Source organism: Schistocerca gregaria, unplaced genomic scaffold (genome assembly GCF_023897955.1).
Source record: "Schistocerca gregaria isolate iqSchGreg1 unplaced genomic scaffold, iqSchGreg1.2 ptg000180l, whole genome shotgun sequence".
NCBI classification, from domain to species: domain Eukaryota; kingdom Metazoa; phylum Arthropoda; class Insecta; order Orthoptera; family Acrididae; genus Schistocerca; species Schistocerca gregaria.
In genome coordinates, this window is record NW_026061730.1 from 11001457 (window position 1) to 11027715 (window position 26259).

The window sequence follows — 26259 nt, forward strand, 5'->3', positions numbered from 1 at the left end:
GCTCTGGTATTACGAATGCAAATTCCGTCTGTTTTGAACGTCTTAAATTGAAAGGGCGGTCACAAATTGGTCCATTTCACTCCTTGTCCACAACCACACAGCACCTGAGGTAACAAGCACATCTCGAGCCCCATTGTGCTCTCCATTGTTCATGCCAACTCAGTGCCTCGCTCTTTGCTACTGTGTAAAACTCTTGTCGTCCAACTGCAAAACACTGGGACACAACAAGTTTCCGCGTCCCCATTGCACTGATCGTACTACGAAACGCTCCCCAAACTTGGCAATCACCCATGCAGATGACTTTTCCGACTTTACACGACGCTCACGCAACGCTCACGCTAGTGACAGCCTTATTTATAGTTCGACGTCGCGCCAAAGCGAATGAGCACATTTCGCCTACGGCTTAGGCCGCTCTTCTAGTGTGGCTGCTCTGTGTCTGCAGGCAGCGAGGGGCTGCAAGCTTCCTGTGTTCGCACCTATATCACCTGTGCTTCCTTGTCAGAGACAGACTATCGCAAAACATACAACTCACTCCATGAATTGATTGCTACGGCATCTGTTATCAGCAGTCACAACCAGCAACACCAGTAGCAGCCGACTGCACGCAAAGAATGGCAACGTGCAGTGGGATTTACGTGAAATCGGCGCAATTGTGGATGCTAATCGTTCGCTTGTATCTGCCTACACCCCTCTGCCGGTTGGGAATTATTCCACTTGCATGGCAAGGTGCGCATGTACGTGTGTTAAAAATTCTGGAGGCACTGGGTATCGATCCCAGTACCTCTCGCACACTAAGCGAGCGCTCTACCATCTGAGTTACGCCCACCCCTCCGATAACTAGTAGTGCTACATACAGTCATATCAACGTCACAGACCCTTGCACTCCCATTATTCCGCAGACAAACACTACTCTCTATGTATCAGTGAGGGTGTCTTTCAGGTTTCGTGCATTCTGTATCGAATCGTAGTTGGCCACAATGAAAGTGGCACGCATAACGTCGAAAATAGAGTTCAGACACCGCTCTTAGTAAGACTGACGTGTTGTCCACCTCTAGACTTCAATGACGTTAAGCCGTGATACCTAAGACAGATCTGCACTCGATGACACCACGATAACAGCCGGTCCCCACACTTACATCTTGCTCTCCTTATGACAGTATACATCATATCAGTCTGTGACGCTGGTTTTGCAACTTCTTGCGTGCGTTTATGTTCGCCCCGACCAACACTTACCATGCACTGACCACAAAACATGGAGGAGCCGGGGCTTAAACCCGAGACCGTCCACACGCTAAGCGAACGATCTGCCAACTGAGCTACAGCTACACACACGACCAAGCCTGGCTATTCTCCATTCTTTGCGACTCTGATGTGCACGGACACGATGGTTGGTTGGTTTGTAGCGGCGAAGGTACCAGAATACAAAGGCGCGGACACGTTCATATACACAAGAGTTCCAAGTAGTTTCGATGCTCTGGTATTACGAATGCAAATTCCGTCTGTTTTGAACGTCTTAAATTGAAAGGGCGGTCACAAATCGGTCCATTTCACTCCTTGTCCACAACCACACAGCACCTGAGGTAACAAGCACATCTCGAGCCCCATTGTGCTCTCCATTGTTCATGCCAACTCAGTGCCTCGCTCTTTGCTACTGTGTAAAACTCTTGTCGTCCAACTGCAAAACACTGGGACACAACAAGTTTCCGCGTCCCCATTGCACTGATCGTACTACGAAACGCTCCCCAAACTTGGCAATCACCCATGCAGATGACTTTTCCGACTTTACACGACGCTCACGCAACGCTCACGCTAGTGACAGCCTTATTTATAGTTCGACGTCGCGCCAAAGCGAATGAGCACATTTCGCCTACGGCTTAGGCCGCTCTTCTAGTGTGGCTGCTCTGTGTCTGCAGGCAGCGAGGGGCTGCAAGCTTCCTGTGTTCGCACCTATATCACCTGTGCTTCCTTGTCAGAGACAGACTATCGCAAAACATACAACTCACTCCATGAATTGATTGCTACGGCATCTGTTATCAGCAGTCACAACCAGCAACACCAGTAGCAGCCGACTGCACGCAAAGAATGGCAACGTGCAGTGGGATTTACGTGAAATCGGCGCAATTTTGGATGCTAATCGTTCGCTTGTATCTGCCTACACACCTCTGCCGGTTGGGAATTATTCCACTTGCATGGCAAGGTGCGCATGTAGGTGTGTTAAAAATTCTGGAGGCGCTGGGTATCGATCCCAGTACCTCTCGCACACTAAGCGAGCGCTCTACCATCTGAGCTACGCCCAACCCCCCTATAACTAGTAGTGCTACATACAGTCATATCAACGTCACAGACCCTTGCACTCCCATTATTTAGCAGACAAACACTACTCTCTATGTATCAGTGAGGGTGTCTTTCAAGTTTCGTGCATTCTGTATCGAATCGTAGTTGGCCACAATGAAAGTGGCACGCATAACGTTGAAAATAGAGTTCAGACACCGCTCTGAGTAAGACGAACGTGTTGTCCACCTCTAGACTGCAATGACGTTAAGCCGTGATACCTAAGACAGATCTGCACTCGATGACACCACGATAACAGCCGGTCCTCACACTTACATCTTGCTCTCCTTATGACAGTATACATCATATCAGTCTGTGACGCTGGTTTTGCAACTTCTTGCGTGCGTTTATGTTCGCCCCGACCAACACATACCATGCACTGACCACAAAACATGGAGGAGCCAGGACTTGAACCCGAGACCGTCCACACGCTAAGCGAACGATCTGCCAACTGAGCTACAGCTACACACACGACCAAGCCTGGCTATTCTCCATTCTTTGCGACTCTGATGTGCACGGACACGATGGTTGGTTGGTTTGTAGCGGCGAAGGTACCAGAATACAAAGGCGCGGACACGTTCATATACACAAGAGTTCCAAGTAGTTTCGATGCTCTGGTATTACGAATGCAAATTCCGTCTGTTTTGAACGTCTTAAATTGAAAGGGCGGTCACAAATTGGTCCATTTCACTCCTTGTCCACAACCACACAGCACCTAAGGTAACAAGCACATCTCGAGCCCCATTGTGCTCTCCATTGTTCATGCCAACTCAGTGCCTCGCTCTTTGCTACTGTGTAAAACTCTTGTCGTCCAACTGCAAAACACTGGGACACAACAAGTTTCCGCGTCCCCATTGCACTGATCGTACTACGAAACGCTCCCCAAACTTGGCAATCACCCATGCAGATGACTTTTCCGATTTTACACGACGCTCACGCTAGTGACAGCCTTATTTATAGTTCGACGTCGCGCCAAAGCGAATGAGCACATTTCGCCTACGGCTTAGGCCGCTCTTCTAGTGTGGCTGCTCTGTATCTGCAGGCAGCGAGGGGCTGCAAACTTCCTGTGTTCGCACCTACATCACCTGTGCTTCCTTGTCAGAGACAGACTATCGCAAAACATACAACTCACTCCATGAATTGATTGCTACGGCATCTGTTATCAGCAGTCACAACCAGCAACACCAGTAGCAGCCGACTGCACGCAAAGAATGGCAACGTGCAGTGGGATTTACGTGAAATCGGCGCAATTGTGGATGCTAATCGTTCGCTTGTATCTGCCTACACACCTCTGCCGGTTGGGAATTATTCCACTTGCATGGCAAGGTGCGCATGTAGGTGTGTTAAAAATTCTGGAGGCGCTGGGTATCGATCCCAGTATCTCTCGCACACTAAGCGAGCGCTCTACCATCTGAGCTACGCCCACCCCCCCGATAACTAGTAGTGCTACATACAGTCATATCAACGTCACAGACCCTTGCACTCCCATTATTCCGCAGACAAACACTACTCTCTATGTATCAGTGAGGGTGTCTTTCAGGTTTCGTGCATTCTGTATCGAATCGTAGTTGGCCACAATGAAAGTGGCACGCATAACGTCGAAAATAGAGTTCAGACACCGCTCTGAGTAAGACGAACGTGTTGTCCACCTCTAGACTTCAATGACGTTAAGCCGTGATACCTAAGACAGATCTGCACTCGATGACACCACGATAACAGCCGGTCCCCACACTTACATCTTGCTCTCCTTATGACAGTATACATCATATCAGTCTCTGACGCTGGTTTTGCAACTTCTTGCGTGCGTTTATGTTCGCCCCGACCAACACATACCATGCACTGACCACAAAACATGGAGGAGCCAGGGCTTGAACCCGAGACCGTCCACACGCTAAGCGAACGATCTGCCAACTGAGCTACAGCTACACACACGACCAAGCCTGGCTATTCTCCATTCTTTGCGACTCTGATGTGCACGGACACGATGGTTGGTTGGTTTGTAGCGGCGAAGGTACCAGAATACAAAGGCGCGGACACGTTCATATACACAAGAGTTCCAAGTAGTTTCGATGCTCTGGTATTACGAATGCAAATTCCGTCTGTTTTGAACGTCTTAAATTGAAAGGGCGGTCACAAATTGGTCCATTTCACTCCTTGTCCACAACCACACAGCACCTGAGGTAACAAGCACATCTCGAGCCCCATTGTGCTCTCCATTGTTCATGCCAACTCAGTGCCTCGCTCTTTGCTACTGTGTAAAACTCTTGTCGTCCAACTGCAAAACACTGGGACACAACAAGTTTCCACGTCCCCATTGCACTGATCGTACTACGAAACGCTCCCCAAACTTGGCAATCACCCATGCAGATGACTTTTCCGACTTTACACGACGCTCACGCAACGCTCACGCTAGTGACAGCCTTATTTATAGTTCGACGTCGCGCCAAAGCGAATGAGCACATTTCGCCTACGGCTTAGGCCGCTCTTCTAGTGTGGCTGCTCTGTGTCTGCAGGCAGCGAGGGGCTGCAAGCTTCCTGTGTTCGCACCTATATCACCTGTGCTTCCTTGTCAGAGACAGACTATCGCAAAACATACAACTCACTCCATGAATTGATTGCTACGGCATCTGTTATCAGCAGTCACAACCAGCAACACCAGTAGCAGCCGACTGCACGCAAAGAATGGCAACGTGCAGTGGGATTTACGTGAAATCGGCGCAATTGTGGATGCTAATCGTTCGCTTGTATCTGCCTACACACCTCTGCCGGTTGGGAATTATTCCACTTGCATGGCAAGGTGCGCATGTAGGTGTGTTAAAAATTCTGGAGGCGCTGGGTATCGATCCCAGTACCTCTCGCACACTAAGCGAGCGCTCTACCATCTGAGCTACGCCCACCCCCCCCCGATAACTAGTAGTGCTACATACAGTCATATCAACGTCACAGACCCTTGCACTCCCATTATTCCGCAGACAAACACTACTCTCTATGTATCAGTGAGGGTGTCTTTCAGGTTTCGTGCATTCTGTATCGAATCGTAGTTGGCCACAATGAAAGTGGCACGCATAACGTCGAAAATAGAGTTCAGACACCGCTCTGAGTAAGACTAACGTGTTGTCCACCTCTAGACTTCAATGACGTTAAGCCGTGATACCTAAGACAGATCTGCACTCGATGACACCACGATAACAGCCGGTCCCCACACTTACATCTTGCTCTCCTTATGACAGTATACATCATATCAGTCTCTGACGCTGGTTTTGCAACTTCTTGCGTGCGTTTATGTTCGCCCCGACCAACACATACCATGCACTGACCACAAAACATGGAGGAGCCAGGGCTTGAACCCGAGACCGTCCACACGCTAAGCGAACGATCTGCCAACTGAGCTACAGCTACACACACGACCAAGCCTGGCTATTCTCCATTCTTTGCGACTCTGATGTGCACGGACACGATGGTTGGTTGGTTTGTAGCGGCGAAGGTACCAGAATACAAAGGCGCGGACACGTTCATATACACAAGAGTTCCAAGTAGTTTCGATGCTCTGGTATTACGAATGCAAATTCCGTCTGTTTTGAACGTCTTAAATTGAAAGGGCGGTCACAAATTGGTCCATTTCACTCCTTGTCCACAACCACACAGCACCTGAGGTAACAAGCACATCTCGAGCCCCATTGTGCTCTCCATTGTTCATGCCAACTCAGTGCCTCGCTCTTTGCTACTGTGTAAAACTCTTGTCGTCCAACTGCAAAACACTGGGACACAACAAGTTTCCGAGTCCCCATTGCACTGATCGTACTACAAAACGCTCCCCAAACTTGGCGTGTGTGTGTGTGTGTGTTTGAGGTTTACGGGCGCTAAACAGCGTGGTCATCAGCGCCCAAGCGCATAGAAACAGGAACACAGGCGGTGAAGGGACGAAGACGGACGCCGAATAAGGAGAACGGCTAAAAGACACAGGCCTGACGCAGTTCCAAATGCGCACATACAGAGACAAAACAAGAGGAGAAGAAACACACTAAAAAAGGAAAGGAAACACAAGGAAAAGAGAACAGATACCGAAGTGAAACAAGGAGGTAATCGTGACTGGCGGACCTCTTACCTAAAAACTGGGTGAGCCAGTCACCCAGCAGCACATTAAAACCTTCTCCCTAAAATCCGAGGCAACAGATTGGACAGGACACAAAACCGTAAAACCTTAACCACAGTCGCTGCGTCGTCTTGCAAAATAGAGGGCAAATCCGGTGGCAAGGAAACCACCGCCCTCTGGTCAGAGAATAAAAGACAGTCAAGTAAAATGTGGCGGACAGTAATCTGGACGCCACAAGCACTGCAGATTGGGGGGTCCTCCCGCCGGAGTAAAAAACCATGCGTGAAGGGACTGTGTCCAATGCGGAGGCGAGTGAGGAGAACCTCATCCCGCCTGTATGACTGGTAGGACGTACGCCATGGTCGCGTAGTGGCCTTTACCAGACGCAGCTTATTGTCAGAAACTGCCAACCACTCCTCTTCCCATTGATGCATAACACGAAAACGCAAAAGGGAGGTTACAGCATGGAGGGGGACGGCACATTCAACAACGTGAGGGAGGGAACATGCATCTTTGGCAGCCACATCCGCCAGTTCGTTTCCCCTAATACCCACGTGCCCCGGCACCCAGCAGAAAGAAACCTCCTTCCCCTGCCGTTGCAGGTGGAGTAGGGCATCATGGATGTTCTGGACGACCGTATCCGCTGGGTACAAGTGTTGAATGGTCTGAAGGGCACTCAGGGAGTCAGAACAGATGAGGAACTTAATACTGGGAACACATCTCATCTGCTCCACTGCCCGCAATATTGCAAACAATTCGGCATCGAGGATGGTAAACACCGCAGGAAGCCGTAACTTGACGACTCGATCAGGGAAAACAACAGCGCAACCAACAGTGTCCCCCTGTTTAGAGCCATCTGTGAATACAGGTACATGGTCCGGATGCTGGTTTAAAATATCGTAAAATAAGGAGGTAAAAACAAACGCCGGAGTGCAGTTCCTCCGGTTCTCCGACAAGTCTAAAAGGATGCTGGGCCTCTGGAGCAACCAGGGAGGCAGGCGAGTAAAACCTTGTCGTTGGGGGGCCACACGCTCCACACCAAGGGACTCAAGCAAATGCTTGGCTCGAATCCCAAATGGTTTTGTTGCCCTGGGACGACTGGAAAAGAGACGTTCCATAGGCGGTCGGGCAACGGTAGGGTACGCAGGGGAGGTAGGACAGGCAAGGAAATGACACACCCGTCGCACCATGAGGAGTTTCCGCCGGATGGCGAGCGGCGGTTCCCCTGCCTCAGCACACAGGCTGGGGATGGGACTGGTACGGAAGGCACCAGTGGCCAGCCTGATACCCTCATGGTGTACTGCGTCAAGGATCTTCAGATACGAAGGCCTTGCTGACCCATACACGGTGCAAGCATAGTCAAGACGCGATCGGACGAAAGCCCTATAAAACTGCAGCAGACGCGCCCGATCTGCTCCCCAGGACCGATGGCTCAGACACTTCAAAATATTCAGTGCCTTCAGGGCCCGCACCTTGAGGTCTTTAAGGTGAGGCAACCACGACAACTTGGAATCAAAAGTGAGGGCAGGAACCTCACAGTGTCTCTAAAAGGAAGAACGGTGTCCCTCAGACGCAATTCAGGGGAGGGTAAAAGACGCCGAGAACGATTAAAATGAACACACACAGATTTCTCTGCAGAAAAGGTAAAACCCGTCTTTGCAGTCCATGCCTCTAAGCGCTTTATCGTAAGCTGTAACTGCCGACTAGCACTGACAAGACTGGAGGAAGAACAGAAAACAGCAAAATCGTCCACAAACAAAGAGCATTGGGCAGGACTCCGGATAGTGGACGTGATACTGTTAATAGCAACGGCAAAGAGGGTGACACTTAAAACGCTGCCCTGAGGAACACCATTCTCCTGCACGTACAAATCCGATAGCACATTACCAACCCGATACCGAAAGAGGCGGTGAGAAAGAAAGGACCGAATGAAGATGGGGAGACGGCCACGAAAGCCCCACTCATGGAGTTGATTGAGGATAAGGCGGCGCCAAGTAGTGTCATACGCCTTATTAATGTCAAAGAAGACCCCTAGACAATGCTGGTTACGTAGAAAGGCCTGCTGGATGGCGGCCTCAAGCAGGGTCAAGTTGTCTATAGTGGAACGACATCTCCGAAAGCCACACTGAGAGGGGCTAAGGAGCTGCCTGGTCTCTAGCAGCCAAACCAGGCGGCGGTTGACCATGCGTTCCAACGTCTTCCCAACACAGCTCGTCAAGGCGATACTCCGATAACTACTGGGATGCGTTCGGTCCTTCCCTGGTTTGAGGAGGGGAATCAAAATTGCCTCCCTCCACGAGTCAGGGTACGTGCCAGATAACCATATCATATTGAAACAGTTCAGGAGAACTTCCTTGGATGGCAGCGACAGGTGCCGCAGCATGCTGTACCGGATTTGATCATGACCAGGCGCAGTATCATGAGCCACAGACAGCGCAGAATCCAGTTCCCACATTGTGAAGGGGCAGTTATAGGGTTCAGAATTTAGAGACCGGAAGTCCAAGTGACCCCTTTCGACGGCAGTGCGGTAGCGGCAGAAATCTGGATCACAGTTAATAGTGGCGGTAGATTCCGCGAAATGCATGGCCAGTGTCTGAGCAATGTCTCTCGGCGCCGTGAGGAGACATCCCTGATGCAGCAATGCCGTGACAGGTAGCTGGCTGAGTTTCCCGGAAATCCTCCTGATGGCTTCCCATACTTTCGTAGAACTAGTGGAGCGAGAGATGGAATTCAAGAACGATTGCCATGACCGTCGTTTGCTCTCTTTAATCACTCGCCGCGCTCTGGCCCTTGCCACCCGAAAGGCCGCAAGATTGTCAGCTGAGGGACGGCACTTGAAGCGGCGCAGTGCTGCACGGCGGGCGCGGATGGCTGAGTGGCACTCAGTGGTCCACCAAGGGACAGGACGCCTCTTGGGATGACCGGATGACCGTGGGATGGACAATTCAGCAGCATGAGAGATCACGGCTGCAACATGGTCTACCCATTCGTGGACGCTGGCACGGTGTTCCAAAACAGCCAGTTGGCTGAAAAGTGTCCAGTCAGCTCTGCAAAGGTGCCACCGGGGTGGCACTGGTAATGCCACAGCCTCATCCAGGAGGCGAATCCAGAGGGGGAAGTGGTCACTAGAATGGAGGTCAGCTGCAGCCTCCCACAGAGCAGAATCCACGAGTGCTGGAGAGCAAAAGGAAAGGTCAATAGCCGATGACGATCCGGAAGCAGTACAGAAATGAGTGGGAGCACCAGAGTTGAGGAGGCACAGTTCTTCAGACATCATGACGCTTTCCAGAATGCGACCCCTGGGGCAAGTAGTCGGAGAGCCCCATAAGACATTATGAGCGTTGAAGTCCCCCAGAAGAAGAAATGGGCGAGGGAGTTGGCTAATAAGGTCCGTGAGAGCCTCAGTGTCTATCGCATCCGGAGGTGGTAAATAAACAGAACAGACTGTGAGCCTCCGACCCACAAGAATGTCAACTGCAACTGCTTGCAAGTCGGTGACGAGAGGGAGCTCAGATGAGGGGTGCACATCACGGACAAAAACTGCAACACCACCCTTTGCCCTTTGCCCCGTCAGATCATCTTTTCGATATGCGGTATACCCGCGTAAAGAAGGAGAATCAGTGGCCCGAAAATGCGTCTCTTGGAGACATAAGCACAAAGGGCACTCTCGTATGAGGAGTTGTAATTCGGCCACATGCGTCCTGAAACCATTCAGGTTCCACTGTAATATGGGAGCCAGTGATCAGGGTGGCTGAACTTTCACCCTGCCTCTGTGCTTTGGAGGAGAGACCGTACTGGCCGGAGATTTATTCCTGGGGCGAGAAGATCGCCCCCGGTCGACATCAATGTCCATAAGATCCGATGACGACCCACGGGAGATGTCAGACAGTACGATGGCATCATCATCGGACCGACGCTGACTAGTCTCCTCAGGTGGCAGAACCTTCATCTTCTGAGGCTTTGTCTTGGGGGGCTTGGAATGCAGAGCCTTGTCAACAGTTGGAGGTTGACTCGCCTGGGCAGAAGGCGTCACACGGGGGGAGGCCGGAAGCACCCCAATGTCAGCAACCACGGCCTTGTCCGATGTAGCGGGGAGAGCCGCAGATTGCAAAACAACCGCAGCAGCACAAGTGCACTGGCAAGCGCAGGTTTTAGTGCTAACACTAGCAACATCCGTTTGTGTAGCAACAGTGGCCAGTTGTACCGGTTTTTTGAGAGCGGAAGCGAAAGATGTGGAAAACACAGGAGGTTGCATGGCCTTAAAGAGCTTCTTGGCCTCACCATAGGGGATGCGCTTAGATGTTTTAATCTCCTGCACCTTCCGCTCTTCGAGATAGATGGGGCAGATCCGGCTCCAGACAGGGTGACTCCCAGAGCAATTCACGCACTTCACAGGCGATGAACAATCGGCTCCGTCATGGGCAGGCTGACCACATTTACCACACGTGGCTATTCCATTGCACCCCAACGTAGTATGCCCAAAGCGCTGACATTTAAAACAGCGCATTGGGTTGGGGAAATATGGCCGTACGGACAAACGTAAGAACCCCGCTTTAACATGCTCCGGGAGTCTCGGGCAACTGAATGTGAGAATAAACGAGTCAGATTTGACGAGGTCCCCATTGACTCGTTTCATAATGTGCTGCACGTCAACAATTCCTTCGTCAGCCCACTCAGATTTTAGCACGTCTATGGGGATATCCACTAAGTCCCTACACGTCACAACACCCTTACTATAGTTCAAAGTGGAGTGGAGCTCGGTCTCGACAGCGTACTCTCCTAGACAATTTGCTTTCCGAAGGGCAGCGACTTGACGGGAACTAGAAGTTTCAACTAACAGAGTCCCATTGCGCAGTCGCTTTACAGATTTCAGTGTTCCTGCAATTCCCTCAAGACCCTTGTGGATGTAAAAGGGAGAAACCCTCTCAAAGCTACCCTCCTTCCTTTTAATAATCAAAAACACATTCTGATTATCAGCATGTGCTCCGTTACTACATTCTGTTAAATCTCTAGCAACGCCAGGCGCTGGAGGACTCACAGCGCGTAGCCGCTTTTTCGATTGGGTGTGTTTTCCTACCAGTGGCCCACCCAAGCCACTGGTAGGGGGAAAAGTAGAGGTCGAAGGGTCCATTGTGGTCCCACGAGCAGCTAGGGAACTAAAAGTCCGCTCAGACAGAGCCCCGCGTGCCTGAGTAAGCCTTATACAACTGGGGTGCGGCAGGTGCCCCAGAGGTTGCCCGCTTGCGACTGTTCCACCCCAACAGCCATGCATCTTCTAGGCGCGGAGCACACCGAAAGATTGAGGGGTTTTTATAGAGGTTGGCCTTCCTCGCAATCCAGGTGGTCAAGCCAAGATTACCATTCCCCGCAGCACACAACGTTTCACCGCCGCGCCGCACGGTGGTCGCTGAAGCATGTCCGGGGGTTACGGTGACAGGACACTGGCGGCGCAGACCAGTCCCCAGCTCAGGACCCCGGGGTCGCCAAGCCCGTACTCAGCAAGTGAATGCTGAGCCCCTGGGGGCCCAAACTTGGCAATCACCCATGCAGATGACTTTTCCGACTTTACACGACGCTCACGCTAGTGACAGCCTTATTTATAGTTCGACGTCGCGCCAAAGCGAATGAGCACATTTCGCCTACGGCTTAGGCCGCTCTTCTAGTGTGGCTGCTCTGTGTCTGCAGGCAGCGAGGGGCTGCAAGCTTCCTGTGTTCGCACCTATATCACCTGTGCTTCCTTGTCAGAGACAGACTATCGCAAAACATACAACTCACTCCATGAATTGATTGCTACGGCATCTGTTATCAGCAGTCACAACCAGCAACACCAGTAGCAGCCGACTGCACGCAAAGAATGCCAACGTGCAGTGGGATTTACGTGAAATCGGCGCAATTGTGGATGCTCATCGTTCGCTTGTATCTGCCTACACACCTTTGCCGGTTGGGAATTATTCCACTTGCATGGCAAGGTGCGCATGTAGGTGTGTTAAAAATTCTGGAGGCGCTGGGTATCAATCCCAGTACCTCTCGCACACTAAGCGAGCGCTCTACCATCTGAGCTACGCCCACCCCCCCTATAACTAGTAGTGCTACATACAGTCATATCAACGTCACAGACCCTTGCACTCCCATTATTCCGCAGACAAACACTACTCTCTATGTATCAGTGAGGGTGTCTTTCAGGTTTCGTGCATTCTGTATCGAATCGTAGTTGGCCACAATGAAAGTGGCACGCATAACGTCGAAAATAGAGTTCAGACACCGCTCTGAGTAAGACTAACGTGTTGTCCACCTCTAGACTTCAATGACGTTAAGCCGTGATACCTAACACAGATCTGCACTCGATGACACCACGATAACAGCCGGTCCCCACACTTACATCTTGATCGCCTTATGACAGTATACATCATATCAGTCTGTGACGCTGGTTTTGCAACTTCTTGCGTGTGTTTATGTTCGCCCCGACCAACACATACCATGCACTGACCACAAAACATGGAGGAGCCAGGGCTTGAACCCGAGACCGTCCACACGCTAAGCGAACGATCTGCCAACTGAGTTACAGCTACACACACGACCAAGCCTGGCTATTCTCCATTCTTGGCGACTCTGATGTGCACGGACACGATGGTTGGTTGGTTTGTAGCGGCGAAGGTACCAGAATACAAGAGCGCGGACACGTTTATATACACAAGAGTTCCAAGTAGTTTCGATGCTCTGGTATTACGAATGCAAATTCCGTCTGTTTTGAACGTCTTAAATTGAAAGGGCGGTCACAAATTGGTCCATTTCACTCCATGTCCACAACCACACAGCACCTGAGGTAACAAGCACATCTCGAGCCCCATTGTGCTCTCCATTGTTCATGCCAACTCAGTGCCTCGCTCTTTGCTACTGTGTAAAACTCTTGTCGTCCAACTGCAAAACACTGGGACACAACAAGTTTCCGCGTCCCCATTGCACTGATCGTACTACGAAACGCTCCCCAAACTTGGCAATCACCCATGCAGATGACTTTTCCGACTTTACACGACGCTCACGCTAGTGACAGCCTTATTTATAGTTCGACGTCGCGCCAAAGCGAATGGGCACATTTCGCCTACGGCTTAGGCCGCTCTTCTAGTGTGGCTGCTCTGTGTCTGCAGGCAGCGAGTGGCTGCAAGCTTCCTGTGTTCGCACCTATATCACCTGTGCTTCCTTGTCAGAGACAGACTATCGCAAAACATACAACTCACTCCCTGAATTGATTGCTACGGCATCTGTTATCATCAGTCACAACCAGCAACACCAGTAGCAGCCGACTGCACGCAAAGAATGGCAACGTGCAGTGGGATTTACGTGAAATCGGCGCAATTGTGGATGCTAATCGTTCGCTTGTATCTGCCTACACACCTCTGCCGGTTGGGAATTATTCCACTTGCATGGCAAGGTGCGCATGTAGGTGTGTTAAAAATTCTGGAGGCGCTGGGTATCGATCCCAGTACCTCTCGCACACTAAGCGAGCGCTGTACCATCTGAGCTACGCCCACCCCCCCTATAACTAGTAGTGCTACATACAGTCATATCAACATCACAGACCCTTGCACTCCCATTATTCCGCAGACAAACACTACTCTCTATGTATCAGTGAGGGTGTCTTTCAGGTTTCGTGCATTCTGTATCGAATCGTAGTTGGCCACAATGAAAGTGGCACGCATAACGTCGAAAATAGAGTTCAGACACCGCTCTGAGTAAGACTAACGTGTTGTCCACCTCTAGACTTCAATGACGTTAAGCCGTGATACCTAACACAGATCTGCACTCGATGACACCACGATAACAGCCGGTCCCCACACTTACACCTTGCTCTCCTTATGACAGTATACATCATATCAGTCTGTGACGCTGGTTTTGCAACTTCTTGCGTGCGTTTATGTTCGCCCCGACCAACACATACCATGCACTGACCACAAAACATGGAGGAGCCAGGGCTTGAACCCGAGACCGTTCACACGCTAAGCGAACGATCTGCCAACTGAGCTACAGCTACACACACGACCAAGCCTGGCTGCTCTCCATTCTTTGCGACTCTGATGTGCACGGAAACGATGGTTGGTTTGTTTGTAGCGGCGAAGGTACCAGAATACAAGGCGCGGACACGTTCATATACACAAGAGTTCCAAGTAGTTTCGATGCTCTGGTATTACGAATGCAAATTCCGTCTGTTTTGAACGTCTTAAATTGAAAGGGCGGTCACAAATTGGTCCATTTCACTCCTTGTCCACAACCACACAGCACCTGAGGTAACAAGCACATCTCGAGCCCCATTGTGCTCTCCATTGTTCATGCCAACTCAGTGCCTCGCTCTTTGCTACTGTGTAAAACTCTTGTCGTCCAACTGCAAAACACTGGGACACAACAAGTTTCCGCGTCCCCATTGCACTGATCGTACTACGAAACGCTCCCCAAACTTGGCAATCACCCATGCAGATGACTTTTCCGACTTTACACGACGCTCACGCTAGTGACAGCCTTATTTATAGTTCGACGTCGCGCCAAAGCGAATGAGCACATTTCGCCTACGGCTTAGGCCGCTCTTCTAGTGTGGCTGCTCTGTGTCTGCAGGCAGCGAGGGGCTGCAAGCTTCCTGTGTTCGCACCTATATCACCTGTGCTTCCTTGTCAGAGACAGACTATCGCAAAACATACAACTCACTCCATGAATTGATTGCTACGGCATCTGTTATCAGCAGTCACAACCAGCAACACCAGTAGCAGCCGACTGCACGCAAAGAATGGCAACGTGCAGTGGGATTTACGTGAAATCGGCGCAATTGTGGATGCTAATCGTTCGCTTGTATCTGCCTACACACCTCTGCCGGTTGGGAATTATTCCACTTGCATGGCAAGGTGCGCATGTAGGTGTGTTAAAAATTCTGGAGGCGCTGGGTATCGATCCCAGTACCTCTCGCACACTAAGCGAGCGCTCTACCATCTGAGCTACGCCCACCCCCCCTATAACTAGTAGTGCTACATACAGTCATATCAACGTCACAGACCCTTGCACTCCCATTATTCCGCAGACAAACACTACTCTCTATGTATCAGTGAGGGTGTCTTTCAGGTTTCGTGCATTCTGTATCGAATCGTAGTTGGCCACAATGAAAGTGGCACGCATAACGTCGAAAATAGAGTTCAGACACCGCTCTGAGTAAGACTAACGTGTTGTCCACCTCTAGACTTCAATGACGTTAAGCCGTGATACCTAACACAGATCTGCACTCGATGACACCACGATAACAGCCGGTCCCCACACTTACATCTTGCTCGCCTTATGACAGTATACATCATATCAGTCTGTGACGCTGGTTTTGCAACTTCTTGCGTGCGTTTATGTTCGCCCCGACCAACACATACCATGCACTGACCACAAAACATGGAGGAGCCAGGGCTTGAACCCGAGACCGTCCACACGCTAAGCGAACGATCTGCCAACTGAGTTACAGCTACACACACGACCAAGCCTGGCTATTCTCCATTCTTTGCGACTCTGATGTGCACGGACACGATGGTTGGTTGGTTTGTAGCGGCGAAGGTACCAGAATACAAGAGCGCGGACACGTTCATATACACAAGAGTTCCAAGTAGTTTCGATGCTCTGGTATTACGAATGCAAATTCCGTCTGTTTTGAACGTCTTAAATTGAAAGGGCGGTCACAAATTGGTCCATTTCACTCCATGTCCACAACCACACAGCACCTGAGGTAACAAGCACATCTCGAGCCCCATTGTGCTCTCCATTGTTCATGCCAACTCAGTGCCTCGCTCTTTGCTACTGTGTAAAACTCTTGTCGTCCAACTGCAAAACACTGGGACACAACAAGTTTCCGCGTCCCCATTGCACTGATCGTACTACGAAACGCTCCCCAAACTTGGCAATCACCCATGCGGATGACTTTTCCGACTTTACACGACGCTCACGCTAGTGACAGCCTTATTTATAGTTCGACGTCGCGCCAAAGCGAATGGGCACATTTCGCCTACGGCTTAGGCCGCTCTTCTAGTGTGGCTGCTCTGTGTCTGCAGGCAGCGAGTGGCTGCAAGCTTCCTGTGTTCGCACCTATATCACCTGTGCTTCCTTGTCAGAGACAGACTATCGCAAAACATACAACTCACTCCCTGAATTGATTGCTACGGCATCTGTTATCATCAGTCACAACCAGCAACACCAGTAGCAGCCGACTGCACGCAAAGAATGGCAACGTGCAGTGGGATTTACGTGAAATCGGCGCAATTGTGGATGCTAATCGTTCGCTTGTATCTGCCTACACACCTCTGCCGGTTGGGAATTATTCCACTTGCATGGCAAGGTGCGCATGTAGGTGTGTTAAAAATTCTGGAGGCGCTGGGTATCGATCCCAGTACCTCTCGCACACTAAGCGAGCGCTCTACCATCTGAGCTACGCCCACCCCCCCCTATAACTAGTAGTGCTACATACAGTCATATCAACATCACAGACCCTTGCACTCCCATTATTCCGCAGACAAACACTACTCTCTATGTATCAGTGAGGGTGTCTTTCAGGTTTCGTGCATTCTGTATCGAATCGTAGTTGGCCACAATGAAAGTGGCACGCATAACGTCGAAAATAGAGTTCAGACACCGCTCTGAGTAGGACTAACGTGTTGTCCACCTCTAGACTTCAATGACGTTAAGCCGTGATACCTAACACAGATCTGCACTCGATGACACCACGATAACAGCCGGTCCCCACACTTACACCTTGCTCTCCTTATGACAGTATACATCATATCAGTCTGTGACGCTGGTTTTGCAACTTCTTGCGTGCGTTTATGTTCGCCCCGACCAACACATACCATGCACTGACCACAAAACATGGAGGAGCCAGGGCTTGAACCCGAGACCGTCCACACGCTAAGCGAACGATCTGCCAACTGAGCTACAGGTACACACACGACCACGCCTGGCTATTCTCCATTCTTTGCGACTCTGATGTGCACGGACACGATGGTTGGTTGGTTTGTAGCGGCGAAGGTACCAGAATACAAAGGCGCGGACACGTTCATATACACAAGAGTTCCAAGTAGTTTCGATGCTCTGGTATTACGAATGCAAATTCCGTCTGTTTTGAACGTCTTAAATTGAAAGGGCGGTCACAAATTGGTCCATTTCACTCCTTGTCCACAACCACACAGCACCTGAGGTAACAAGCACATCTCGAGCCCCATTGTGCTCTCCATTGTTCATGCCAACTCAGTGCCTCGCTCTTTGCTACTGTGTAAAACTCTTGTCGTCCAACTGCAAAACACTGGGACACAACAAGTTTCCGCGTCCCCATTGCACTGATCGTACTACGAAACGCTCCCCAAACTTGGCAATCACCCATGCAGATGACTTTTCCGACTTTACACGACGCTCACGCTAGTGACAGCCTTATTTATAGTTCGACGTCGCGCCAAAGCGAATGAGCACATTTCGCCTACGGCTTAGGCCGCTCTTCTAGTGTGGCTGCTCTGTGTCTGCAGGCAGCGAGGGGCTGCAAGCTTCCTGTGTTCGCACCTATATCACCTGTGCTTCCTTGTCAGAGACAGACTATCGCAAAACATACAACTCACTCCATGAATTGATTGCTACGGCATCTGTTATCAGCAGTCACAACCAGCAACACCAGTAGCAGCCGACTGCACGCAAAGAATGGCAACGTGCAGTGGGATTTACGTGAAATCGGCGCAATTGTGGATGCTAATCGTTCGCTTGTATCTGCCTACACACCTCTGCCGGTTGGGAATTATTCCACTTGCATGGCAAGGTGCGCATGTAGGTGTGTTAAAAATTCTGGAGGCGCTGGGTATCGATCCCAGTACCTCTCGCACACTAAGCGAGCGCTCTACCATCTGAGCTACGCCCACCCCCCCTATAACTAGTAGTGCTACATACAGTCATATCAACGTCACAGACCCTTGCACTCCCATTATTCCGCAGACAAACACTACTCTCTATGTATCAGTGAGGGTGTCTTTCAGGTTTCGTGCATTCTGTATCGAATCGTAGTTGGCCACAATGAAAGTGGCACGCATAACGTCGAAAATAGAGTTCAGACACCGCTCTGAGTAAGACTAACGTGTTGTCCACCTCTAGACTTCAATGACGTTAAGCCGTGATACCTAACACAGATCTGCACTCGATGACACCACGATAACAGCCGGTCCCCACACTTACATCTTGCTCGCCTTATGACAGTATACATCATATCAGTCTGTGACGCTGGTTTTGCAACTTCTTGCGTGCGTTTATGTTCGCCCCGACCAACACATACCATGCACTGACCACAAAACATGGAGGAGCCAGGGCTTGAACCCGAGACCGTCCACACGCTAAGCGAACGATCTGCCAACTGAGTTACAGCTACACACACGACCAAGCCTGGCTATTCTCCATTCTTTGCGACTCTGATGTGCACGGACACGATGGTTGGTTGGTTTGTAGCGGCGAAGGTACCAGAATACAAGAGCGCGGACACGTTCATATACACAAGAGTTCCAAGTAGTTTCGATGCTCTGGTATTACGAATGCAAATTCCGTCTGTTTTGAACGTCTTAAATTGAAAGGGCGGTCACAAATTGGTCCATTTCACTCCATGTCCACAACCACACAGCACCTGAGGTAACAAGCACATCTCGAGCCCCATTGTGCTCTCCATTGTTCATGCCAACTCAGTGCCTCGCTCTTTGCTACTGTGTAAAACTCTTGTCGTCCAACTGCAAAACACTGGGACACAACAAGTTTCCGCGTCCCCATTGCACTGATCGTACTACGAAACGCTCCCCAAACTTGGCAATCACCCATGCGGATGACTTTTCCGACTTTACACGACGCTCACGCTAGTGACAGCCTTATTTATAGTTCGACGTCGCGCCAAAGCGAATGGGCACATTTCGCCTACGGCTTAGGCCGCTCTTCTAGTGTGGCTGCTCTGTGTCTGCAGGCAGCGAGTGGCTGCAAGCTTCCTGTGTTCGCACCTATATCACCTGTGCTTCCTTGTCAGAGACAGACTATCGCAAAACATACAACTCACTCCCTGAATTGATTGCTACGGCATCTGTTATCATCAGTCACAACCAGCAACACCAGTAGCAGCCGACTGCACGCAAAGAATGGCAACGTGCAGTGGGATTTACGTGAAATCGGCGCAATTGTGGATGCTAATCGTTCGCTTGTATCTGCCTACACACCTCTGCCGGTTGGGAATTATTCCACTTGCATGGCAAGGTGCGCATGTAGGTGTGTTAAAGATTCTGGAGGCGCTGGGTATCGATCCCAGTACCTCTCGCACACTAAGCGAGCGCTCTACCATCTGAGCTACGCCCACCCCCCCCTATAACTAGTAGTGCTACATACAGTCATATCAACATCACAGACCCTTGCACTCCCATTATTCCGCAGACAAACACTACTCTCTATGTATCAGTGAGGGTGTCTTTCAGGTTTCGTGCATTCTGTATCGAATCGTAGTTGGCCACAATGAAAGTGGCACGCATAACGTCGAAAATAGAGTTCAGACACCGCTCTGAGTAGGACTAACGTGTTGTCCACCTCTAGACTTCAATGACGTTAAGCCGTGATACCTAACACAGATCTGCACTCGATGACACCACGATAACAGCCGGTCCCCACACTTACACCTTGCTCTCCTTATGACAGTATACATCATATCAGTCTGTGACGCTGGTTTTGCAACTTCTTGCGTGCGTTTATGTTCGCCCCGACCAACACATACCATGCACTGACCACAAAACATGGAGGAGCCAGGGCTTGAACCCGAGACCGTCCACACGCTAAGCGAACGATCTGCCAACTGAGCTACAGGTACACACACGACCACGCCTGGCTATTCTCCATTCTTTGCGACTCTGATGTGCACGGACACGATGGTTGGTTGGTTTGTAGCGGCGAAGGTACCAGAATACAAAGGCGCGGACACGTTCATATACACAAGAGTTCCAAGTAGTTTCGATGCTCTGGTATTACGAATGCAAATTCCGTCTGTTTTGAACGTCTTAAATTGAAAGGGCGGTCACAAATTGGTCCATTTCACTCCTTGTCCACAACCACACAGCACCTGTGGTAACAAGCACATCTCGAGCCCCATTGTGCTCTCCATTGTTCATGCCAACTCAGTGCCTCGCTCTTTGCTACTGTGTAAAACTCTTGTCGTCCAACTGCAAAACACTGGGACACAACAAGTTTCCGCGTCCCCATTGCACTGATCGTACTACGAAACGCTCCCCAAACTTGGCAATCACCCATGCAGATGCCTTTTCCGACTTTACACGACGCTCACGCTAGTGACAGCCTTATTTATAGTTCGACGTCGCGCCAAAGCGAATGAGCACATTTCGCCTACGGCTTAGGCCGCTCTTCTAGTGTGGCTGCTCTGTGTCTGCAGGCAGCGAGGGGCTGCAAGCTTCCTGTGTTCGCACCTATATCACCTGTGCTTCCTTGTCAGAGACAGACTATCGCAAAACATACAACTCACTCCATGAATTGATTGCTACGGCATCTGTTATCAGCAGTCACAACCAGCAACACCAGTAGCAGCCGACTGCACGCAAAGAATGGCAACGTGCAGTGGGATTTACGTGAAATCGGCGCAATTGTGGATGCTAATCGTTCGCTTGTATCTGCCTACACACCTCTGCCGGTTGGGAATTATTCCACTTGCATGGCAAGGTGCGCATGTAGGTGTGTTAAAAATTCTGGAGGCGCTGGGTATCGATCCCAGTACCTCTCGCACACTAAGCGAGCGCTCTACCATCTGAGCTACGCCCACCCCCCCCACCCCGATAACTAGTAGTGCTACATACAGTCATATCAACGTCACAGACCCTTGCACTCCCATTATTCCGCAGACAAACACTACTCTCTATGTATCAGTAAGGGTGTCTTTCAGGTTTCGTGCATTCTGTATCGAATCGTAGTTGGCCACAATGAAAGTGGCACGCATAACGTCGAAAATAGAGTTCAGACACCGCTCTGAGTAAGACTAACGTGTTGTCCACCTCTAGACTTCAATGACGTTAAGCCGTGATACCTAAGACAGATATGCACTCGATGACACCACGATAACAGCCGGTCCCCACACTTACATCTTGCTCTCCTTATGACAGTATACATCATATCAGTCTGTGACGCTGGTTTTGCAACTTCTTGCGTGCGTTTATGTTCGCCCCGACCAACACTTACCATGCACTGACCACAAAACATGGAGGAGCCGGGGCTTGAACCCGAGACCGTCCACACGCTAAGCGAACGATCTGCCAACTGAGCTACAGCTACACACACGACCAAGCCTGGCTATTCTCCATTCTTTGCGACTCTGATGTGCACGGACACGATGGTTGGTTGGTTTGTAGCGGCGAAGGTACCAGAATACAAAGGCGCGGACACGTTCATATACACAAGAGTTCCAAGCAGTTTCGATGCTCTGGTATTACGAATGCAAATTCCGTCTGTTTTGAACGTCTTAAATTGAAAGGATGGTCACAAATTGGTCCATTTCACTCCTTGTCCACAACCACACAGCACCTGAGGTAACAAGCACATCTCGAGCCCCATTGTGCTCTCCATTGTTCATGCCAACTCAGTGCCTCGCTCTTTGCTACTGTGTAAAACTCTTGTCGTCCAACTGCAAAACACTGGGACACAACAAGTTTCCGCGTCCCCATTGCACTGATCGTACTACGAAACGCTCCCCAAACTTGGCAATCACCCATGCAGATGACTTTTCCGACTTTAAACGACGCTCACGCAACGATCACGCTAGTGACAGCCTTATTTATAGTTCGACGTCGCGCCAAAGCGAATGAGCACATTTCGCCTACTGCTTAGGCCGCTCTTCTAGTGTGGCTGCTCTGTGTCTGCAGGCAGCGAGGGGCTGCAAGCTTCCTGTTTTCGCACCTATATCACCTGTGCTTCCTTGTCAGAGACAGACTATCGCAAAACATACAACTCACTCCATGAATTGATTGCTACGGCATCTGTTATCAGCAGTCACAACCAGCAACACCAGTAGCAGCCGACTGCACGCAAAGAATGGCAACGTGCAGTGGGATTTACGTGAAATCGGCGCAATTGTGGATGCTAATCGTTCGCTTGTATCTGCCTACACACCTCTGCCGGTTGGGAATTATTCCACTTGCATGGCAAGGTGCGCATGTAGGTGTGTTAAAAATTCTGGAGGCGCTGGGTATCGATCCCAGTACCTCTCGCACACTAAGCGGGCGCTCTACCATCTGAGCTACGCCCACCCCCCCCGATAACTAGTAGTGCTACATACAGTCATATCAACGTCACAGACCCTTGCACTCCCATTATTCCGCAGACAAACACTACTCTCTATGTATCAGTGAGGGTGTCTTTCAGGTTTCGTGCATTCTGTATCGAATCGTAGTTGGCCACAATGAAAGTGGCACGCATAACGTCGAAAATAGAGTTCAGACACCGCTCTGAGTAAGACGAACGTGTTGTCCACCTCTAGACTTCAATGACGTTAAGCCGTGATACCTAAGACAGATCTGCACTCGATAACACCACGATAACAGCCGGTCCCCACACTTACATCTTGCTCTCCTTATGACAGTATACATCATATCAGTCTGTGACGCTGGTTTTGCAACTTCTTGCGTGCGTTTATGTTCGCCGCGACCAACACTTACCATGCACTGACCACAAAACATGGAGGAGCCGGGGCTTGAACCCGAGACCGTTCACACGCTAAGCGAACGATCTGCCAACTGAGCTACAGCTACACACACGACCAAGCCTGGCTGTTCTGCATTCTTTGCGACTCTGATGTGCACGGACACGATGGTTGGTTGGTTTGTAGCGGCGAAGGTACCAGAATACAAAGGCGCGGACACGTTCATATACACAAGAGTTCCAAGTAGTTCCGATGCTCTGGTATTACGAATGCAAATTCCGTCTGTTTTGAACGTCTTAAATTGAAAGGGCGGTCACAAATTGGTCCATTTCACTCCTTGTCCACAATCACACAGCACCTGAGGTAACAAGCACATCTCGAGCCCCATTGTGCTCTCCATTGTTCATGCCAACTCAGTGCCTCGCTCTTTGCTACTGTGTAAAACTCTTGTCGTCCAACTGCAAAACACTGGGACACAACAAGTTTCCGCGTCCCCATTGCACTGATCGTACTACGAAACGCTCCCCAAACTTGGCAATCACCCATGCAGATGACTTTTCCGACTTTACACGACGCTCACGCTAGTGACAGCCTTATTTATAGTTCGACGTCGCGCCAAAGCGAATGAGCACATTTCGCCTACTGCTTAGGCCGCTCTTCTAGTGTGGCTGCTCTGTGTCTGCAGGCAGCGAGGGGCTGCAAGCTTCCTGTGTTCGCACCTATATCACCTGTGCTTCCTTGTCAGAGACAGACTATCGCAAAACATACAACTCACTCCATGAATTGATTGCTACGGCATCTGTTATCAGCAGTCACAACCAGCAACACCAGTAGCAGCCGACTGCACGCAAAGAATGGCAACGTGCAGTGGGATTTACGTGAAATCGGCGCAATTGTGGATGCTAATCGTTCGCTTGTATCTGCCTACACACCTCTGCCGGTTGGGAATTATTCCACTTGCATGGCAAGGTGCGCATGTAGGTGTGTTAAAAATTCTGGAGTCGCTGGGTATCGATCCCAGTACCTCTCGCACACTAAGCGAGCGCTCTACCATCTGAGCTACGCCCACCCCCCCGATAACTAGTAGTGCTACATACAGTCATATCAACGTCACAGACCCTTGCACTCCCATTATTCCGCAGACAAACACTACTCTCTATGTATCAGTGAGGGTGTCTTTCAGGTTTCGTGCATTCTGTATCGAATCGTAGTTGGCCACAATGAAAGTGGCACGCATAACGTCGAAAATAGAGTTCAGACACCGCTCTGAGTAAGACGAACGTGTTGTCCACCTCTAGACTTCAATGACGTTAAGCCGTGATACCTAAGACAGATCTGCACTCGATAACACCACGATAACAGCCGGTCCCCACACTTACATCTTGCTCTCCTTATGACAGTATACATCATATCAGTCTGTGACGCTGGTTTTGCAACTTCTTGCGTGCGTTTATGTTCGCCGCGACCAACACTTACCATGCACTGACCACAGAACATGGAGGAGCCGGGGCTTGAACCCGAGACCGTTCACACGCTAAGCGAACGATCTGCCAACTGAGCTACAGCTACACACACGACCAAGCCTGGCTGTTCTCCATTCTTTGCGACTCTGATGTGCACGGACACGATGGTTGGTTGGTTTGTAGCGGCGAAGGTACCAGAATACAAAGGCGCGGACACGTTCATATACACAAGAGTTCCAAGTAGTTCCGATGCTCTGGTATTACGAATGCAAATTCCGTCTGTTTTGAACGTCTTAAATTGAAAGGGCGGTCACAAATTGGTCTATTTCACTCCTTGTCCACAATCACACAGCACCTGAGGTAACAAGCACATCTCGAGCCCCATTGTGCTCTCCATTGTTCATGCCAACTCAGTGCCTCGCTCTTTGCTGCTGTGTAAAACTCTTGTCGTCCAACTGCAAAACACTGGGACACAACAAGTTTCCGCGTCCCCATTGCACTGATCGTACTACGAAACGCTCCCCAAACTTGGCAATCACCCATGCAGATGACTTTTCCGACTTTACACGACGCTCACGCTAGTGACAGCCTTATTTATAGTTCGACGTCGCGCCAAAGCGAATGAGCACATTTCGCCCACTGCTTAGGCCGCTCTTCTAGTGTGGCTGCTCTGTGTCTGCAGGCAGCGAGGGGCTGCAAGCTTCCTGTGTTTGCACCTATATCACCTGTGCTTCCTTGTCAGAGACAGACTATCGCAAAACATACAACTCACTCCATGAATTGATTGCTACGGCATCTGTTATCAGCAGTCACAACCAGCAACACCAGTAGCAGCCGACTGCACGCAAAGAATGCCAACGTGCAGTGGGATTTACGTGAAATCGGCGCAATTGTGGATGCTAATCGTTCGCTTGTATCTGCCTACACACCTCTGCCGGTTGGGAATTATTCCACTTGCATGGCAAGGTGCGCATGTAGGTGTGTTAAAAATTCTGGAGGCGCTGGGTATCGATCCCAGTACCTCTCGCACACTAAGCGAGCGCCCTACCATCTGAGCTACGCCCACCCCCCCGATAACTAGTAGTGCTACATACAGTCATATCAACGTCACAGACCCTTGCACTCCCATTATTCCGCAGACAAACACTACTCTCTATGTATCAGTGAGGGTGTCTTTCAGGTTTCGTGCATTCTGTATCGAATCGTAGTTGGCCACAATGAAAGTGGCACGCATAACGTCGAAAATAGAGTTCAGACACCGCTCTGAGTAAGACGAACGTGTTGTCCACCTCTAGACTTCAATGACGTTAAGCCGTGATACCTAAGACAGATCTGCACTCGATAACACCACGATAACAGCCGGTCCCCACACTTACATCTTGCTCTCCTTATGACAGTATACATCATATCAGTCTGTGACGCTGGTTTTGCAACTTCTTGCGTGCGTTTATGTTCGCCGCGACCAACACTTACCATGCACTCACCACAGAACATGGAGGAGCCGGGGCTTGAACCCGAGACCGTTCACACGCTAAGCGAACGATCTGCCAACTGAGCTACAGCTACACACACGACCAAGCCTGGCTGTTCTCCATTCTTTGCGACTCTGATGTGCACGGACACGATGGTTGGTTGGTTTGTAGCGGCGAAGGTACCAGAATACAAAGGCGCGG

The 26259-nt window shown here is 50.3% G+C and overlaps 6 non-coding genes across 6 annotated transcripts; all 6 read right to left on the reverse strand.

The window, feature by feature from the left end:
• Window positions 1–5155: 5155 nt before the first annotated feature.
• Window positions 5156–5229, reverse strand: Trnat-agu (transfer RNA threonine (anticodon AGU)). Its single transcript has one exon. It is a non-coding gene; the product is annotated as a tRNA-Thr (tRNA).
• A 10110-nt stretch (window positions 5230–15339) lies between these two features.
• Trnat-agu (transfer RNA threonine (anticodon AGU)) lies at window positions 15340–15413 on the reverse strand. The gene has a single exon. It is a non-coding gene; the product is annotated as a tRNA-Thr (tRNA).
• A 1386-nt stretch (window positions 15414–16799) lies between these two features.
• Trnat-agu (transfer RNA threonine (anticodon AGU)) lies at window positions 16800–16873 on the reverse strand. Its single transcript has one exon. It is a non-coding gene; the product is annotated as a tRNA-Thr (tRNA).
• Window positions 16874–18260: 1387 nt separating this feature from the next.
• Trnat-agu (transfer RNA threonine (anticodon AGU)) lies at window positions 18261–18334 on the reverse strand. The gene has a single exon. It is a non-coding gene; the product is annotated as a tRNA-Thr (tRNA).
• A 1386-nt stretch (window positions 18335–19720) lies between these two features.
• On the reverse strand, window positions 19721–19794 carry Trnat-agu (transfer RNA threonine (anticodon AGU)). The gene has a single exon. It is a non-coding gene; the product is annotated as a tRNA-Thr (tRNA).
• Window positions 19795–21181: 1387 nt separating this feature from the next.
• On the reverse strand, window positions 21182–21255 carry Trnat-agu (transfer RNA threonine (anticodon AGU)). Its single transcript has one exon. It is a non-coding gene; the product is annotated as a tRNA-Thr (tRNA).
• Between the last annotated feature and the right edge of the window lie 5004 nt (window positions 21256–26259).